The sequence below is a fragment of the Dasypus novemcinctus genome, chromosome 8 (assembly GCF_030445035.2).
Source record: "Dasypus novemcinctus isolate mDasNov1 chromosome 8, mDasNov1.1.hap2, whole genome shotgun sequence".
Taxonomy (NCBI): domain Eukaryota; kingdom Metazoa; phylum Chordata; class Mammalia; order Cingulata; family Dasypodidae; genus Dasypus; species Dasypus novemcinctus.
The window spans coordinates 30,868,048-30,887,085 of NC_080680.1; the positions used below are offsets into that span (position 1 = coordinate 30,868,048).

General features: G+C 39.5%; 1 long non-coding RNA gene across 2 annotated transcripts; it reads right to left on the minus strand.

Annotated features, from left to right (window-relative positions):
* Positions 1–758: 758 nt before the first annotated feature.
* Positions 759–8,233, minus strand: LOC111760259 (uncharacterized). Of its 2 annotated transcripts, none has more exons than XR_002794004.2 (3): positions 8,076–8,233; positions 6,380–6,563; positions 759–2,242 (listed from the first exon to the last, which is right to left on the minus strand). It is a non-coding gene; the product is annotated as an uncharacterized lncRNA (long non-coding RNA). The 2 variants fall into 2 exon arrangements; XR_002794003.2 differs by having other exon boundaries at positions 7,839–8,233.
* Between the last annotated feature and the right edge of the window lie 10,805 nt (positions 8,234–19,038).

A 19,038-nucleotide genomic window follows, 5' to 3' on the forward strand; every position in this document is an offset into this window, starting at 1 on the left:
ATTTGAAAGTGAAATCATTACTCCTTAATTTATCTTCTTTTTAAAGATGAATTTTTATTTTAGAATTGTTTTACATTTACAGACTTATTGTAAAGATATTACAGAGAGTTCCCATGTACTCCACACCCCGTTTACCCTCTTACCAACATATTGTATTAGTATGATAAATTTATCACAATGGTCAAACTAATACCAATACATTATTATTAATTTTATCCCCTTTTAACATCATAATTCAGATTTGCATTAAAAGAGGTGCTCCAAAGTTTTTAAGGGAATGCATAAGCTTATCTAAGGTGTGAAATGAAAATCATAAGCAAATCATGATTTTTTAAAGTTACTCTTTGTATGTCTAACCTCATATCCTCCTTTCCAATCGACTAAGAGCCCATTTATTTGTTTAACAAATACTTGTGTTAACTTTGTACCAGGCACTGTTCTACGTCCTCTATAAAAAATAAGTGTTTCAACATCATAGCTTCCCTACAGAGAGTGTTATTATCCTCAATTTACCGATGAGGAAGCTGACCCACAGAAAGGTTAAGTGACTTGCTCAAGGTCACCCAGGTCTGGCTGCAGAACCCGTGCCCCTAATCACATGCTACTTAAGGCTTCTTCCCCTAGGAGGCAGAGTCCCGGCCTGGTTCATTTCTGTACCCTTATCCCTACTCCTGCACGACGTCACATGTGGTGACGTGTAGAGGTCGCACGATCACTAAATTAAATTTACAATTTAAAGCAATGCACGCAATATCCAGTCAAGCATGTATTTTATTTTTATTACATCAGACGAGCATTTACAATAATGTTGCAGTTCAATTCCAGGTCTTCCTGTTCTGCAGCACCATCATCTTCCTAGTCCATCTCCTGTTCTTAACAAGTGATTGCCAGGGAACAAGAGATTTGCCATTGAAGAACAACAATGAAGCACATTTGTCATTTTTTTATACAAGCTTTTATAAACACATCGGCGTGAGATCAGAGCAGTTGTCATTGCTTAAAAGTCATTATGCTGTCATTTCAAGCTATTCACTTTTTTAAATAAAATTCTTATTATGAAATAATTTCAAACTTACAGATAGTTGCAAAAATAACACAAAATCCATACAAAGAATCCAACATACCCCCATCAGTATACTCATATTCACCAACTTTTAACATTTTGCCTCATTTACCTTACCCTTCTATCTATCCATCTATCTATCCATCTATCCAGCCATCATCCATTATCTATCATCTATAGATAGATATCTTTATCATCTATCTATCTTCTAAACATTTAAGAGTAGATTGCATGAATCACCTTAAATACTTAATACTTTTATGTACCTTTCCTAAGAACAAGGATATTCACTTATATACCCATTTTTAGTACAACTATCAAGTTCAGGAAATTTAACATTGATATAAAGCTTACAGTCTATATTCTAATTTTTTCATATGTCCCAATAATGTCCTTTTGGGCATTTTCTCCTCCATTATTAGATTCAGTAGTACAGGGTCACATATTGCATTTAATTGTTATTGTCTCTTTACTCCCCCCCCCCCCACTTTAATTGTGGAAACATATATACAACGTAAACTTTCCTATCTCAACCACTCCAAACATACAATTCAGTGGGATTAATCACCTTCACAATGTTGTGCTGCCCACACCACTATTTGTTACCAGAACTTTCCCATCACCCCAAACAGGAACCCTTTACCATTATGCATTAACTTCCCTTTCCCCCTCCACAGTTCCTCTGCCCTCCCCTGGTAACCTATACTTTACTTTCTGTCTCTATGGATTTGCATAGTCTAGCTAATTCATATAAGTGGAATTATATAACATTTATCCATTTGTGTCTGACTTATTTACTCAGTATGGTGTCTTCAAGGTTCATCCATGTAGTTACAGGTATCAGAACTTTATTCTTTTAAAGGTCAAGTAATATTCCATTGTGTGTATGTAGGACAGAAATTCACTTTTATATTTTGGACCATAGCTGGTAATTATTAATTTTTATAGATAGATATGCATGACAGATGATACATAGATAAGCACATATAGTTTTGTTCTGCATATTTTTGAGTAGTCATACTATACTTGATGTTCTACAACTTCCTTTTCTTGTTTAACAGTACATCAAGGCAATGGTCTTCTGTTATCACATAAAGATCTGCAGAACAGGTGATCTGAACCCAATTCTACTGACCTACACATTTCTTTCCCAAACTCAGAGAAAAATGCAAACAGGATCTGTAAGAGAAAAAAGGCACTTAGAGGTTAGGGTTCCTGCATCCTTAAAATCAAATCAAATTAATTGTTTGTCCTCTACCCCAACACCTCTTGCAACTTTTCCATGTACTTATTTTTTGGTTGTGTGTACATATGTATGCATTTTAGCTCCTCTTGTTTTACAAATGATTTTTGATTCATGCAAATATCATTCTGAAGCTTATTTTTTCCTATCAATGAGATTCCAGAGCAATTCCACCATCTGCATTGTTTACTGCCTTGGGAGGAGGTGCAATTGTTATACAGAGTGATATGAGCCAACAAGCAATTATTATCACAGAGCTCTCCCTCAGCATTTCATGGCTTCAGAACTGTCAAAGGAACTGGAGCATAAGAAATGAACTTAACATATATAGAAAGCTGAAAGACATCAGCAGATCATAGCATCTTTTCCTGCATAGCAGCAAGACAACGAGTCATTAACTGAAACAGCCAACAGAGTCCCTCTGCCTTTCCTTGGTTTGCCTGCTCTCAAAAATCCCCGTGTTGTGGAAATGCAGATGCACAGCAAGTTCACTGAAGAGGAACCAATGACTAGAAATGAAAGCAGCACCCACTGGCAAGCACAACACTGCAGTCAATTTGGAGTCGATATTTATGAATGACTACATTTTAAAAAATATATTTTTTATTTATTTTCAAAAGACACATAGATCATACAAAAGGTTACATTAAAAAAATATAGGGGTAATCAGATTTGGCCCAATGGATAGGGCGTCCACCTACCACATGCAAGACCCAAGGTTTAAACCCAGGGCCTCCTGACCCGTGTGATGAGCTGGCCCACATGCAGTGCTGATGCGCGCAAGGAGTCCATGCCACGCAGATGTGTCCCCCGCGTAGGGGAGCCCCACGCACATGGAGTGCGCCCTGTAAGGAGAGCTGCCCAGTGCGAAAAAAGTGCAGCCTGCCCAGGAATGGCGCCGCACACATGGAGAGCTGACACAGCAAGATGACGCAACAAAAAGAAACACAGATTCCTGTGCCACTGACAACAGAAGCGGACAAAGAAGAACACACAGCAAATGGACACAGAGGACAGACAACTGGGGGGGGGGGAAGGGAAGAGAAATAGATAAAAATAAACAAATAAATAAATAAATAAATAAAATATATATATAGGGGATTCCCATATGCCTCACTCCCCACATTCCCCTCACTTTTCCCACATCAACAAGTTCTTTCTTTAGTGCGGTACCTTCGTTGCAATTGATGAACACATTTTGGAGGACCGCTACAGAGCATGGATTATAGTTTACATTGTAGTTTACACTCTCTCCCAGTCCATTCAGTGGGTTATGGCAGGATATATAATGTCCTGCATCTGTTCCTCGAATGACTATATTTTATAAATTTTTATAACGTTGAAGGATTCCTCCGTTTCTGCCAGTGAAACTACTGCTGTATTGCCCTCTTAGGCAATGCTTTTTCTTCACTTCTACTGCAGCAACACCTTGCCATGTATGTAAATTTTCACAACACTCAACGTTCTGCTAAAGTCTCACTTTCTTCAAACCCATTCCATCCCTTAGGGATATCTTCCTTTTCTAAACTCATAGCCTAAATGATCTGTACCAAGCACTTGTTAAATATTTCAGCAATTTTTTGACATCTCATATTGTTGACTGGTGATGTGATTTAACATCCACCAGTTTTGCTTCTTAATTCCCTGGTGATAATGTAAACATTCTTTGAGATTTTGTGCTGTGTATATTTTAGAAATTTCTGATAATTTCCAACAGAAACCATCCAAAGAAGGTACTTGTTTTCCTGCTCAAAATGTACCTTTTCCGTGAATCTTTGCCCAACCAGTACAGTGAGATTTTTGTTATTTCTTCAGTGTAGACTTGTGCAGCTCTTTTGAAGTATGAAATAAGAAATCCTAGTGTTTTTCTTAAATGCTTAAAGAAGAAATTGAAAGTTTGAGGTTGGCAAAGTAGGATGATTCTTGGGCATAATTTAAGGTTAACACCTAGCAAAAGCATGTTGTGAATGACAGATTCTGATTTAATTGGGCAGCTAATCAATGAAACACACAGACCTGCAGAGTTGGAAATGGAAGATAAAGATAGAATTAATGTGCTCCATCAGCACACAGGTGGTGACTACTAAAAGGAGAACCTGCTGTTTATTTCAGGGCATGTTTCCATGAACAGCAATATATTTACAATTAGAAACCATGATTTGGTTCAGCCATGTCTCAGCAAATACAGCATCATTTTCTCCAGTTTTGATTCCTCTTTCCTATTTCTTTGTGGCGCTTAAAGTATGAGTTTAGAAATATATATATAGTGGATTCATATATATAATAAATGGTTATTGTGTGCTGTAATCAAATTGAGATGGGGTTTCTGTAATAATACCACTCTCCTCCATGAAAAGCATGCTTATTCAACTATTAGCTTCATATTCTAGTAAGTCATTTTCTTCCACTGTTTGACAGTTTAGCCTGCTTTTGCTTACATAATTGCAATGTTTTCTTTCATAATATAAACAACAATTTTATAACTTTTCAATATGTAGCTTTCATATAGAATAATTCTGTGTGTATGTAGGTACTCTAAAAAGCTTTATCCTAGATTTTTTCTTCAAGCCAAGTTTTTTAACCTTCTTGTTTAAAACAAATCACAGCAAAGCAATTATTCTTTGCCAGTGTCCGGAATCAAGTCATTTATCTCCTAAATGTGATTAGCCAATGCTCAGCACTTATGTTTCAATGCAACCTTATAGTCCTCTATGTATTGCGATGGGCCTGCATGACAAATCCTGCTGAGTAGCATAGTAATACCTCCAAAGAAGAGGACTTCATAGATTCCAAGGTGCTCCTCTTCTTTACTGCAGGGTGATTTCCTTCAGTGCATACATATCAGGTCTTAGCATTATGTGTAACCCTTAGTGTTTAGCACATTGCCTGGCATATACATGTTGGGAAATTAATCTTCTGCCTCCAAAATAACTCACAGCAGTTTTCTTTCTTTTTTTTAAATTTCTCTCCCCTTCCCACCCCCCCCACCCCCCACCCCAGTTGTCCGCTCTCTGTGTCCATACCCTTTGTGTTCTTCTGTGACCACTTCTATTCTTATCAGTGGCACCAGGAATCTGTGTTTCTTTTTGTTGCGTCATCTTGTTGTGTCAGCTCTCCATGCCTGCGGCACCATTCTTGGGCAGGCTGCACTTTCTTTCGTGCTGGGTGGCTCTCCTTACAGGGTGCACTCCTTGCATGTGGGACTCCCCTACGCAGGGGACACCCTTGTGTGGCTGGGCACTCTTTGCGCACATCAGCACTGCGCATGGGCCAGCTCCACACGGGTCAAGGAGGCCCGGGGTTTGAACCGCAGACCTCCCATGTGGTAGGTGGATGCCCTATCCATTGGGCCAAGTCTGCTTCCCTCACAGCAGTTTTCAATGCACACTTGTGCATGCCCCGCCTCCACACTCACACACAATCTATATATAATAAAATGATTTTTAAATAATTTGCTATGTTGAATTCTCAGGGTGTCTGCTTCATTCCATTAAGAGCAATCATGGAGAATGGATTTAATCACTGACACATGTGATCATTTGCATGGCTCAGCATATTGGCGTAGAATAGTGGCTCTCAAACTTGGCTGTTTATTAGAATTATCTAAGAAGTTTTGCAAAAGTTCTAATGCTTAGGCTGCGCCTCAAACCAAATAATCAGGCTCTCTGGTGATGGGACCCAGACATAAGTATTTTTTAATGCTTCCCAAGTGATTCCAACATGCTGCCAAAGTGGAGAACCACTGCTGTAGAAAGATTCTCTCATAACATCAAGTTAAAAGAAACATAAACACCCTAGATAAAAAAGCAACATCTGGTGTGGTGGAAAGAATGCTGAGGAAAGAATCAGAAACTTGGATCTAAGCTCCATTTCTGCTACTTGCAAGCTGTGTAACATTGGGCAACGTTCCAGCTACCTAATACTGTGTAACAAAACACCCCAAAAATCAGTAGAGTTAAACAATATCAATTTCATTATACCCTTAAATTCTGTGGGTAGGAATTCAAATGGGCACAGAAGGCATGGCTTGTTTCTGCTCCAAAATGTTTGGGGACTCAGATGGGAAGGCTTACATGGCTGGAGCCTGGAATGACCTGCAGTCTTCTTTGCTTATACGTCTGGTGCCTGTGCTGGGATGAGTAGGCTCAGCTGGGCTTGTGGGATAGAGGCCTCTCCATGTGGCTCGAGCTTCCTCACATCATGGCAGCCTTGGGATAGTTGAACTTCATACATGGCAGCTCAGGGCTTCAAAAGTGACTATTTCATACAGGTTACCAGGTGTGGGGAAAGGAGGAAAATGGGGATATGCATAATGAGTACAAGGTTTCTGTTCAGAGTGATGGAAAGTTTTGGTAACTTGTGTTGATGGTAGCATGCTGTTGTGAATGTGATTAAATCCATTGAATCATATGCTTAGGAGTGGTTGGAATGAGAAATTTTATGTTGCATATATGTTACCACAATTAAAACAGAGATTAAAGAGACAATGGCAATTGAATGTGATGTATGATGTGATCCTGGAGTGGAATTTATCATGGAAGAGAAAATGCCCAAAAGGAAATTTTCATTGGGACAACTGAAAAAATTGAAATATGAGCTTTAGATTTCATATCAATGTTAAATTTCTTGAATTTGACAGCTGTACTTCAGGTTACATAAGTGAATGTTCTTGTTCTTTGGAAATGCACATGGAAGCGTTAAGTGTTAGAAGAACATGACTTATGCAACTTAATCTCAAATGTTTAGAAAATAGACAAATAGGTGATAGCTAGATAGAGAGATACATGGATAGAGAGTTGCATTGATAGAGATTAGACAGATGGATAGATAAAGAATGATATAACAAATGTGGGGGACGCAGACTTGGCCCAGTGGTTAGGGCATCCATCTACCACATGGGAGGTCCGTGGTTCAAACCCCAGGCCTCCTTGACCCATGTGGACCTGGCCCATGTGCGCGCAAGGAGTGCCCTGCCATGCAGGGGTGTCCCCCGCATAGGGGAGCCCCACGCGCAAGGAGTGTGCCCCATAAGGAGAGCCACCCAACGCGAAAGAAAGTGCAGCCTGCCCAGGAATGGTGCCGCACACACAGAGAGCTGAGGCAACAAGATGACACAACAAAAAGAAACACAGATTCCTGTGCCGCTGACAACAATAGAAGCTGACAAAGAAGATGATGCAGCAAATAGACACAGAGAACAGACAATCGGGCAGGGGATGGGAAGGGGAGAGAAATAAATAAATAAAATAAATCTTTAAAAAAAGAAAAAAACAAATGTAGCAAAATGTTAAAAGTCAATAAACCTTGGTATCTGAGTGGAGAGTACATTGGAGGCCTATGTATTGCCTTTGCATTCTTTTTGTAATTTTCTTGAAATTATTTCAAAAGAAAAGAGTGAGTAGTACAGGAATCAAACTAGACACTGCATGGTTTTTACAATCCAGAAGTCATATAGCATCAATTTTAACATCCTCTATTGATGGAAGCAATCACAAGCCTGCCAGATGCAAACAGAGAGAACACGGAACTCACCTCTAGATAGGAGGAATATGAAACAATTTGCTACCACAAATTATTATCTGCACAGACAGGTTACCCTCTGCTCAGTTTACTCCTGGAATTAGTTATCTCTTGCTATTGGTCAGGAATCAGGATGTGGCTTGGCTGGTTTCTCTACTCCAGGGTCTCTCAGCAGCTGTAATCCAGGTGCTGGCTGGGCTGTCATCATCCCAAGGCTTACACGGGAAAAGATCCCTTCCGAGCACTCACCTGGTAGCAGGACTCAGTGGGCCTCCCCAACCTGGCAGCTTGTGTCATGAAAGCTTGTAAGCCAAGAGGCTGCTCAAGAGAGAATCTGCTCATAAGACACAAACCACGATCTTTTCTAACCTAGTCATGGAAGTAACACGCATCCCCTGCTCCATATTCCACTGCTGGGAGCAAGTACAGCCCACACTCGAGGGAAGTCTGTGATGCGAGGGCATGATTGCCAGGAGGCAGGACCCACGGAGACCTAGAAGTTCGCTTACCACAGCCCTCAGCAAGATGGAATAATAACACCCTGCCCTACCGAATCCACCAGGTTATTGTGAGATTTCAGTAAATAATGTGGTTAGGAGTATGTTTCAAGATTTATATCATGGTACTAAAGTGAGGAATTTTCTCAAAACAGCCTTTCCTCAGAGAGGAAGGAGTCTCTCAGTGTAAACAGGTACAGTTAAATAAGGGAGAGAATTTAAATTCTTTTAAAAGGTGATTTAGCTGATGTTCTCTTCACTTACAGCTATTGTTCCAATAAAGAATATGACCTCTTGTTCCCAGGAGAAATGGAACTTATTTTTCATTAAAAGCATTTACTAATGCTTAGAATCCATCATAGCATGTGTATTTCCAAAGTAAACTGAGCAAAAGGTCAATGTAAATATTCTTATGAATCAAACCCTAAAATGTTCACATCCTATAAAGGCCAATCTTTAGATAAAATTGCCTAGAAATTCTTGTTTTAAAAAATATTGCTTTCTAGCTCTTGGGCCAGCAAGAAATTTTTATGACCAGAAAATATTAACTTCTGTGTTTATGTATGTGTGTGAGTATATCTATTGCAAAACGGGTGAATGAGTGCTTCACTTTTTACTAAGTAGCTTTATCTGTAGGTGCCAATTAACTTTAGTAAAACAATGTATAAACAGAAATATTTTAAAATCAATGTTTAAGTGAAAAGTTTTATACCTAATAAATTATAAAGACACATTTTACTTTATTAAGAGGTATAATATGTAATAAAAAATAAAACTATGTGTAACGTGATGTTTGTATAAAAAGTATATATAATTTCTATGTGTACATAGGCAAGATGGATGCTAAAATGTTCAAATTGATAATATGATAAGTTTATTTTCTTCTCTTTGTCTTTTTAAAGTTTTCTACAATAAACATCTCTCACTTTCTTAGATGCAGAAAAGTGTAAAGGTTAACATTGAAAAGAGCCTATATGTTCCTATTATTTAAAAAAAATAACATGCAGTCATTAATGACACATTTACCAAGTAGGTATAAACATGGCGATGGGGAAGAAGGTCCTGGGGACCTGGTGGGACCCTTGAGATTCTTCCAAGCCGAGTTGAGACCCCTGCCTTAAGCAAACCAAATCTAACAAGAGTGAAAATGCCACCACCCCTCCTCTTCTTTTTAGTTTAGGAAGTAGATTACCGAAAGGACCACCGTTGAAAGAGCTACTTGTTGAATTGTTTCTGGTTAATACTTAAAACTTTGAATTGCCTTTGATTTTTTAAAAAATCTGAATTTGAAGACAGCTAATTCAGATTTAATTCAGGTCGATTCCTTTCTCTAGCGTGTCTCAGGATAAGGCGATTTCTTTCACATCTGCTCCCCAATCAGTCATGCTTGCTGGAGGTTACTCCTGGCTAATTTGACTGGGTACAGCCTCTTTGCCTTTTTTCCCCAAAGCACAACTAATCCAAAGTTGTTGGATATTAACTGTAGGTTTGGAGAGGGTGGGGGCAGGTTAACAGAATGTATTTACACCAGGAAGCAGGAAAAACTCTCTCCACATTCATGGACTGTTGTCTGCAGTGGCTATTTCTGCCTGGACTTGTCTCTGCAGAGAGCCCAGCATCCTGCAATGTTAGTCATTCTCCCCTCTCTTCCCAACTGCCCTAGCACAATCCTGTAAACTCTTATTTTTCATACAAAGCAGTTGTGTCTCCAACGACCTCCCTCTGGCCATAGCACTCCTTACTCCAAAAGGGTGTTCAGGCCCACATTTGCATACGCAAAACCTTTTTAGAATAGCAAGAGTCATCTACTCTCATCTCCATCTCTAGCTGTATAGAAAACCAGGAAGAACTTTAAATTAGAGGAGTATTCTTTTGTTTATTTTAGTGACTTTTGCTTTGTTTCAATTTTTTGTATTTGTTTTTTTTCCTCCCTCCAGTAATAAATCCTGGATCAAATTTTCATGCAGAGCTTCTAAGCTATATTGACTAGGAACAAATCCCCAAAGTGAGAGTTTGTTCTCATTACATAAGCATTGTCTTCTTGCCATTGCTTGAGGTCTCTCTGAGATGTGGCTAAATAAATAACTATTTATTGAGCAGTTACATCATGGGCCATTACGTAGCCCAATCAAAACCCTAATCATAATTTAATCACGCCAAGGTACATACCAGATTACAAACATAATCCAATATCTCTTTTGGATAGGTACTGATAATCTTCAAAACACCTTTTAAGGTAGATATTACAATCCTTAAAACAACCTTACAAGGTAGCTACTACAATCACTGGTTTCAGATGAGGAAAGTGAGAACAAAAAAGTTAAAGGATTTTCTAAAGTATAGAAATGCAATAAGAAAGCTTGAATCCCCGACTGATTTCAAAGCCATGGCTCTTTCTATGGCACCAGATTCAGTTAGAGTGCAATTATAGGGATGAGAGTCCCAATAGGATTCCCTTCTTCCTCCCAGCTCCATCTTAGTGAGAGCACAATGTCCCTAAACCTCTTTGTAACAACTCAATTAAGGCCCTAGAACTTTACTCTAAGTGCATAAACATTTTCCTGTGGGTCAGTCACTATCAGATACAGCATGATTCCTGTTATGTGTTGATTGGTTGCCATAGGATTCTGCTACACAACAGTGTAGAGTCGAATAAATGCCAGAGCTGAATTCAAGAGCTCAGTGATGATCTCCTCATGTCTAACACTTGGCTACTCAGTCAGTTAACCTAACTAGACCTTGGTTTCCTCATACATAAAACCAGGTTTCTGGATAATCTCTATGAACTCTAATTTTTCTAGATTTTCTGCATATTGTTTGCCTAAGAGGTAGAGAGTTTCATTTCCCAAAATTCCTGTAAGAGAGTCCTGGGCAGCCTGGGTACTTTATGAGGAAAAGCTATTAATACTTTCCATTTAAATCCCAGTAGGATTATATTGAGTGTGTTTCAGAATATCTCTTTCTATAGGACAGGGCATAGAAGTAAAGATGCAGCTCAGGACAGTGTTCACAAAATGCTTAAGTGTGAAAATACTAAACATAGTAGGTTGAACCATATGAAATTGCTGATACTCAACTTATAAAAACAGCAATTTCATATAGCACAACCTAACAGTGAGGTGATAATATCAATGATAATGACAATTAGAACTATGTTTGCTGCAGGCTTACTACATACTATTTCTGTGTTTTGAGTGTTAGTTCCAGCAGGCCTGGAATTGGCCTGACCTGTTTTTCTAACCCTTGGTCAAGATATGAATATACTGATTAACAGTGTTGCTTTATAACCATGGGTCCAAGAAAACTGGGGACAGTTTGTACCATCTTGGTACATTGTTTTCTGATAACAGTGAGATTGATGATTTGAACCTGGTCATTGTGAGACCCCTGGGGGGGCTTTGCTGTTGAGGTTACTTAGTAGCAAGAATTTGCCCAAGTGACCAGCAGGGAATAGGAAGGCCTGGCCAAGACTTCATTTTGGTCTCCCAGGTCCAAGGTGTACCATGCATATGTTAATGTTTCCTGATCCGAGAGAGATCAGGCACTTACAGCCATGGCACTTACAGAGGGAGGATGGTTGCAACTCATATCGGGCCTTTCCAGACTCGTTGCAGTGAGGCAGCCTTCCGTCACAATACATAACCCTGCTTTAATGCCTTTGCTATATTATATAGCCTTCTCTGCAGTAAATTGGATTTATAAGCACAGTCGTTTGAGGTCCTGTGACTCTTCTTTAGCAATGAAACCTAGCCACAACTGTTAGTACATTTACACTTTACATAATAATCTCTTAATCCTCACAATAACTCTGGAGATAGGTACCTTATTATTCCTTCCAGAGGAGAAAACTGAGGCAGAGAGAGGTTGACTAACTTTTCCAAGATAATATTGCAGATAAGGGATAGAAGCCGGGATTTAATCCTTGGTAGTCTGTATTCTTAACCAATCCAGAGGAGGTGTGGTTAGCAAACAGAAGGGAAGACTAGCAGTCAGAAGACTAGTTCAGAAAGATAGAACAAGCTGAGGTTTAAGAAAACTTGGATGGGGAAAAAAGACTCAAGTCACTATAAAGGTCACAGTAAGATGAAGGTAGGAAGAAGAAAATTGACCAAAGTGAAGGGGACAAAGAAGAGTAAATGACTATTCACAGATTTTTGCTGTATGCATTGTAACTAGGAAGAAAATGAGAAAATACTAATGGTCCGTGTGTAACGATCATCTCCCCTTTGGCGACCGTTGCAGACATGTAGGTGTAGTGCTTATCTTTATCTGGCCCTCATTACCCCCATGACTGGCAAATCATGCTCCTGGGACTCTGCCTGAGGATTTCCTCTGGCTCCTGGAGCCTCCCCAGCCCTTGTCTCCCATGCAAGGCTGCCTGGGAGTGCCAGGACTGGGTGCTCTTAGAAGCAGCCCTCAACCAATGGTAGCTGATAAGCAGATGAACGACTACCCCAGTGCCCTGCCTTTTGTGGGGCTAACTCTAAGGTGTATATCCTACACATCTCCTGGGATCATCTCTCAAACAGACTACCTGGATGGACATCCTTGTGTCCAGGGAACAATATAAAAGAAACCTAGGAGAAGGAAGTGCACCAGCCAGAAGGATGTGGCAAAATATTTCTAGGGAAACTGGACTAGGAAAGGGCTTCTTAGTCAAATTTTTGTCTGAAGGGCTGAAAAGTAAACTCAACACTACATATATGCTTATGATGTGGCTGCTGCAATGTGGTTAGTTTTTTTCAACAAAAATTGTTGCAGAAGAAGAAGATAGAGACTAGCAAAAGAAATGAGATAAGAAACAGTTGTGTGGGTTTTGTCAGAGGAAGAGGGCAAGAGAAAAGTCTTTGAAAGAAGATTCAAGAAATGATTCATATCTCTAACCTATGTAGATTATGCAGGTCCTGGCAAGTGCTTTCCATTTAGTACAACTCAGCAAATGTTTACTGAGAGAGTGAATGGATAGGGGAATGAGTGAATCAATCAATAAATGAATGAATATTTGCTCTGCTAGCGAAATCCTCTTTTCCCTACTCTTGGAGATGAAGAGGAGGAGAAAAGAGCACCGTAAACTTCATAATCAAAAAGATGTAGGATGTCTTATAATGTAACACAGGGCCAGGAGGATTCAAAAGCACTCATCTTGATAAGGCCAGGGTGGGAGTTCACAGAGAATAAAGTCAAGGCTACATTAGCAAGAGAAAGATGAATTGTCAGGTAAATTCAGGGTTTGGGTACAAGTTGGAAGTAAACCTTGAGAGGCTGAGATCTGTGTGGTATCAGCTCTGCTAGATTCTATGAACTCCTTGAGACTAAGGACTTGAAGCCAGAGAAACAATATTTTTGATTCTCCAACTCTGCCCATCTCAAAGAAGCCTGCTGAAAGATTACATTTATAATATCGTCTTTATCCTCTCTTTCCTCCCTCCCCCATATCCTTTCCTTCCTTCCTTTCCTCATTCCTTCAGTCTTTCTTCCCTCCCTCCCTCCCTCCCTCCCTCCCTTCCTTCCCTCCTCCTTCCCTCTTGTAAATAGTTGCATTATATTTGATAAAAGTTTAAACTACGTTAATTGGGGTTAGAAGGAAAAAAACCTATATTTTAGAGACAGATTGAAAGTCAGGAAAGACTCACTTGTAGAGAAGTCATTGGAGCAAATCATCAGAGAAAAGTTCTAGAAAGTAGGACTGAGGAAGGGAATTGCAGACAGGAAGTACTGAATGTGCAAAAGAATGGAGGTATTCCACAGGCCACGAGTTAGTCGATATGATGAGCCCACATGATGCACACAGGTAGTGACAAAGGATAAGGCTGGGAAGGTGGCTGGGACAGATTTTGAAAAGGCTTTTATCCAGTGTCATTAGTAGCAGCTCCCAACAGTGAGCTGTCTCCTAGTAAGTAAACGAACACCTGGACCAGTGCACCCTTATTTCAGTCTGACTGATATAAATTTGTAATAGTTCTCCTGATATCTAAGAAGCCTTGGATTATGCCATGTAGGGTGAATGAGGCTGCAATCATTGGTGACATTCCCCACGTGGCTTCACCAAACCCATGTAATGGTGATCCAAATCAAATTTAACAACAGATCCCAAACTATGACCTGCGTGCCTTTGAGTCCTTTGTTGCGGGGCCAGGAGGACTAACTGTTGACTTTCTCTCCACTGGGGAATGGGGGTCCTTTGGGCCTATCTATTGTACCCTGTAATTATTGGCAATGACACCTAAGATCAGTAGTTCAGTCTATGGGAGGAATTATTCAGGAGTGTGATGTGATCAGATTTGCAATTAAGAAAGAAAATTTTGGACAGTTGAAAGCAGTGCCTTTAGTTTAATTTATCCTAAGACTTTAGAACTTAATCCACAACCTTTAATACTTACAACCACAGGAAAGGAAAATCTCTTAGTATGCATTAAAGTTTCAGAGGCTAAATAATAATGAAATTAAGTAAACACTTTGTAATTCTTCACTTATCGACCATCATCCCAAAGGAACTGATAGTCATCTTAAAGATAGCCTTGTTTGACTACCCAGAAGTCTGGACTTTCTTTTTCTTCCTTTATGTTAGCTCAGTGGTTCTGAACGGTTAATATGCAGGAATTTAATTAGGTTGTACACACAAAACCATACATACCGTGCTTTCTGAGAAATGTTCGTTATTTTTACTCCAAAAATGTTATTTTGCTTTTTGTATTGCTTCTGTATGCTAACCTTGGTTTAAGATTCTTATCTCCAGTCTTGGGCAACAGTCCAGGAGAGAGATAAGAAGAGTGAGACTCAAAGCAGTGATTGTGGGGATAGAGAAACAGGATAGAGTGAAAAATATCTAGGAGGAAACCAGTTTGATGGCTCCTCAAAAAGTAAAACATAGAATTACCATATGACCCCACAATTCCACTTCTAGATATAGGCCCCAAAGAAATTAAAACAGTGACTGAAACAGAATATTTAAATATTCACTTCCATTCGAGATGTAACTTAACATGAAAAATACCCTTTTGTACTTTATGTATTAAATTGAAAACTAGGCAGCATTATTTAAAATAGCCAAAGGTAGAAACGTCCATCAACAGCTGGAAAACAAAATAAGCCATATCCATATGTTGCCAGATTTTCTCTAGGTTCTTGGTGAGACTACATAATATGAATTTCAAGAGCAAACCAGGTTAATTAGGACTTGCTCTAACTAATTAATGAAGGGAGGGAAGAGAAATGGGAGAAAATAACAGATTAAGGGTACTAGGTAGAGGGGAAGGGGTTGAAAAGTGATGAAGAGGACTGATTTATAGACTACAATTCCCCATTACAGATTACAAACTCCCAGGTTTACTTGCATGCTGATCCAGGCAAGGGGGAAGGAAGGCAAGAACAGAAGGCTGTTTGGCTTTTGCACTTGCTTTTTAAACCATTAATTATTCTTCCCCTTTGCTAAGGGGGAAGAAACCCAGTTGTTTGCTGTTTTGATTGATTACCCCACCCCTCAATCTCCCGGACGGGCCCAATGATAAAGGTCCCTGGCTAATACCAGGGGCTTCTCCTTGATTCCGGAGGAAATCTCCTTCCGAATGGGAGTTCTCTCAAGTGTCTTCCAGCAGCCATCCTGTGGGGGTATTCGTGTCCATGTGGGCTTCTTGCCAGGTTCCAGATCCATCTATTGATTCCCTATTTTACTAGCCTGACTCATAGACAATGGAATATTATTGAGCTGTAAAAAGGAATGAAGCTTCTGATACATGGTACAGCAGGGATGAACCTTGAAGACATTTATGCTCAGTGAAAGAAGACAGATACAAAAGGACAAATATCGTATGATTTCACTTACATGAAATATCTAGAATAAGCAAATTCACAAAGACAGAAAGTAAATAAGAGGTTACCAGGGAACAGGAGTTGGTGGGAAGGGAACTGTAGAATGGTCCTGAGTTTCTGGTTGGGGTGATGAAATAACATCATAATGGAAGATGGTGATGGTTGCACAACACTGAATGTAATTGACGCCACTGAACTGTACACTTAAAAATGGTTAAAATGGCAAAGTTGATGCTAAATATGTTACCACAATAAATTTTTTTAAAAAAATCTAGGAGACAGAAGCTTTACTTCCTTGTTATGCCTCCTGTCTCCAGTTCACTATTGTCTCATCACTCCCACCTCTTGCTTTTGACCCACTGTCATTCTCTATCCCTTCAGTCTGGGCAATATATGCTAGCTGATGTGTTAGACAACGAGCCCTCAGGGTACTCAGTTCTGGAATGCAAATGCATTCTCCTCTCTCTCCCTTCCACAGGCTTAATGGCAAATTCCTCACCTGAATGGGTTGATTCTTTCTATGCATAATAAATTAACTCCGTCCTGGATGTGAATCTCCCACAATGAGTATCAGCTTTATATTTCAAAATCTTTTTCAGTTTCCTTATCACTGAACTGGGTACTGACCTCCTATGGTTATCAGGGAGATGACATGAGACAATAAAGATAAAATTTTTGGCATAGTAGCCAGTCAGATAGTAAGTTCTCAATATAAGGTTATATAATTCTAATACTTGAAAAAAATTGTTTGATAAACTAACATTTATAACTTTACACAAAACACCCTCAAGTTATTAGATTCTTAAATTCTTAGAATTGTTTCTAATCTTATCAATTTCCATTTGGCTGTGAGTATTTCAAGGGAATTTCTTATTTATGAATTTTTCTCATCTTAGGAAACAAAAAGCAGAATATTGACTTTACACCAAAATTTCACATATAAATTTAAATCATATACATTAACATCCATTCCAGCAGCCATCCTGTGGGGGTATTCACGTTCATGTGGGCTTCTTGCCAGGTTCCAGATGCGTCTATTGATTCCCTGTTTTACTAGGGATATTTCTACAATGATTGCCTTTAAAAAAAAAAAAAGAAAGAAAGATTTATTTCTCACCCCCCTCATTTCTCCCTCCCCCATGTCTGCTCTCTTGTCCATTTGCTGTACATTCTTTTGTGTCTACTTGTCTTCTCTTTTTTTAAGATTTAAAAAAATTTTTATTTTATTTATTTCTCCCTCCCCACCCCAGTTGTCTGTTCTCTGTGTCCATTTGCTGCATGTTCTTCTTTTTGTCTGCTTCTGTTGTTGTCAGCAGCACAGGAATCTGTGTTTCTTTTTTGTTGTTGCTGTTGTGTCATCTTGCTGTGTCAGCTCTGTGTGTGTGCGGCACCATTCCTGGGCAGGCTGCACTTTCTTTCGCACTGGGCGGCTCTCCTTATAGGGCGCACTCCTTGCGCATGGGGCTCCCCTATGCAGGGGCACCCCTGCATGGCAGGCACTCCTTGCACGTATCAGCACTACACATGGGCCAGCTCCACACTGGTCAAAGATACCCAGGATTTGAACCGTGGACCTCCCATGTGGTAGGTGGATGCTCTTTCCATTGGGCCAAGTCCGCTTCCTACTCCCATAAGTTTTTCAGTTCAAGTTCACAGACCCCCTGAAATCTTTAGGGGTCCATGGACCCCTGGTTAAGAACCCCTGCTCTAGAATATGGGACATTACTGTACATGGAAAATGACCCAGTTTCTCCAACAAATCAAAGGCATGAGGAAAAAATGGAGTGGGGGCCTAGTATAATATGAAAGAAACTAGAAAAACTTAGGAGACAAAACAACCAAAATCAACATCCAGATCTAAATCATCCAACTGTAAAAAGATGCCTTTGAGACAATCAGGGAAATTTTAATAGAAACTTGGTATAAATTATATGATATTAAATACATTGTTTATTTTTAAATCTCCTTATCAGTTAGAGCTACATCGTGAAGTACCAGCTACAGATGCACAATGAAGAACATGGAATACATGATACCTGGGATGTGTTTCTAAAATACTCCAGCTAAAAAGAATAAATGAGTAAGTGGGGGAAGAAAAATGAAAGAAGATTGGCAAAATTATGACAACTGTTAAAGCGGGGAGATGGTACATGGGGATGTATTTAATCATTCTCTTCTCTCAACTGTTGTAAATGTTTGAAATTATCCACAATAGAATGTTTTTGATAAGGGGGGAGGGATGATTTCCTTATTTGTACTCAAGCAAGCTTCCACTATAGAAGAATGCTGTGACCCACACTGTGTTCCAGCTTTTCCTTTTTCCTTTTTCTCCGCACCTCAGAGACGCCCTCGTCCTTCACCTTGGCTTAGCCTTGCAGCAGCTGTCCAAAATGTACTCACTCAATTCTAGTGTCCCGGTTCCTCTTCTATTGTCTCTGACCTCTTTCCCTTGTCTGCCTGGTTCATTGGTTTGACCTGTCTTTCTGTCTGTCCTGATTCTCAGCTCAACCCTGGGTATTTTCCTTTGAATCTCCCTGAAGGCCCCATCTGCACCCTGGCTGCCACACTCTGGGACAAGAGTAAGGAAATATCACACATAGCCTAAGAGAGTACCAGGTTGGCTAGTGCTGCCAATCTTTCCTTTTCCTTCCGGGATTATGGAATTCTGATGCAACGCCATCAGCGGATTTTATGACAAATTCATTTTCTTGTATAAATGTGGGAAAATCAGTATGGTTATCTTCATTTCACAAATGGGAAAATGAAGAAACACAGTATAAAAGTAATACTAAAAAGGTGATTTTAGACAACAAAGAACCCTTTGGGAACATTGCAAATCAAATTGTTCTATCCAACAGGTAGCATCTATAACCTTACATGAAAAATCACTCAAAATCCTGATCTTT